Below are 2,325 nucleotides of genomic sequence, written 5' to 3'. Positions count from 1 at the left end.
TTACTTAAATGGAACAATTGTAATATATGAAAAAATTAGGAAAGTTTACATATTTTAGTTTTTATGTTATTGAAGATTTTGGATAAGAATATTCTCACGATCAAATTGAATGACTTTACGAAGTTTGTATTTTGAGATTTTTACCATCGATAATTATTTTTGTTTGTCTAGAATAAATTACGTCAATGGTATAGTCGTATAGATGTGAATATGACCATTTGAACATGAGATCTTAATTTCTTTTTCCTTTTATAATGGATTTTTTTATTTATAAATAAAGTAAATATTTTATTTATCAGTATGCATATTACTGGGTGTATTTATGTTTTTACAATTTACACTATTATTACATGAGTGTATTTATCTTAATAAATGAACAAATAAAATCCGTACAAACTTGTTTTGATATCTTGAAGAACTAACTCTATGCCATTGATGTCCTTTTCGTTAAAATTGTTTAGAACTTTGTATAAATGCATAACATAAACCTTGAATGTCCATGCAAGTTTTTTTGGATTAACATTCTTTAACATATCATAACATGGAGTTGTCTATTGTGGGAAAGGTAGATATTGGGGTTAATAGTTAAAATCGTTCCTGAAAGATACTTCGATTTTTATTTTAGTTCTCGAAAGACAAAATTAATCGAAATCGTCCCTGAAAGATATACGACTTGATCACGTTAGTCCTTCCGTAACGTGACACGTGGTATGATGACGTGGTGGGTTAAAGCCACGTGACACGCCACGTGTCACTTGACATGTAAAAAAGTTATTTATAATCAAAATAGTCCTTGAAAGTTCATACGTAAGTCGTTTTCATCCCTAAAATTTTAAAAATTAATCAAATTAGTCTTTATATATATTTTTTATTTTTTCTTGATAATATTAAATTTAAAATATTTTTTGATACTACTAATTTTAATAGAAATGCAATTGACAAACAAAAAATTAGTAATTGTATCTTTTCTTTTTATCAAATTAGTTCTTATATCATTTTTTTATTTTTTCTTGATAATATTAAATTTAAAATATTTTTTGATACTACTAATTTTAATAGAAATGTAATTGACAATAAAAAAATTAGTAATTGTATATATACTTAAAATTGAAATGTATGTATTTGTTAAATAACAAAGTTATATGCTCAAAATCAAAATTTATGTATGTTAACCTAAACAAAATTATACCACTATTTTTCTTCTATTACATCTTTTTTTTTTCATTACGGTATTACTTACATATAGGATGTAATGGTAGTGATATTAAAAGTCAAAATTTAAGAAGATTCACAAATTTTGCTTCAATTTCAAACTTTACAAAATATTAAAAATTTGTTGTTTAGTTATTATTATTATTATTATTATTATTATTATTATTATTATTATTATTATTATTATTATATATGCTAAAGGAATTACTTTTTAAGCATACTACATGTAAAGATCATAATTTTTTTTGTGTGTTTCATATATTTGAGATAGATTATATAAATTTTCTTTTAATATCATTACCATTACATCCTATATGTAAGTAATACCGTAATGGAAAAAAAAGATGTAGTAGAAAAAAATATTGGTATAACTTTATTTAGATTAACATACATAAATTTTGATTTTGAGCATATAACTTTGTTTAGCTTAATAAATATATACATTTCAATTTTGAGTATATATATATATATTCCAGCAAAATGTAATAATGTAAGAAAAATGTTTTAGAATATAAAAGAATAAGAGAGATTTTGAGAAGAATTAAAGGAGAGAGATAATTTTATTGAAAAATTTTTAATTTGATTAATTTTTAAAATTTTAGGGATAAAAATGACTTACGTCTGAACTTTCAAGAACTATTTTGATTATAAATAACTTTTTTACATGTCAAGTGCCACGTGTCATTGATTTGACACGTCAACTAATCATCTTGTGATACGTAGCATTAACCCACCACATCATTATCTAACTGACGGAAGGACTAACGTGATCAAATCGTGTATTTTTTTAGGACGATTTTGATTAATTTTATCTTTTAAAAACTAAAATAAAAATTGGAGTATCTTTTAAAAACGATTTTGACTATTACTCGTAAAGGCTGATTCTTAGAATACCTGTTTGGAATATGCTAAAATTGTGGTTATCGTTCGTACATGAAAGTGCTATATAAAATGTTTACCCCAAAACTTTTGATAATACATTAGGTGCCCCATGTGATTAAGGAAATAAATGATGATGTGGCGGCTGTTTAAAAGAGTGGTATTGTGTGGGCAAGAAATAACAGACTGGATTAGCGTTGGACATGTATAGAATCGGTAAGGCCCATGCAGTGC

This window comes from Arachis duranensis, chromosome 6 (genome assembly GCF_000817695.3).
Source record: "Arachis duranensis cultivar V14167 chromosome 6, aradu.V14167.gnm2.J7QH, whole genome shotgun sequence".
Lineage (NCBI taxonomy): Eukaryota > Viridiplantae > Streptophyta > Magnoliopsida > Fabales > Fabaceae > Arachis > Arachis duranensis.
This window is presented reverse-complemented; position numbering follows the sequence as displayed.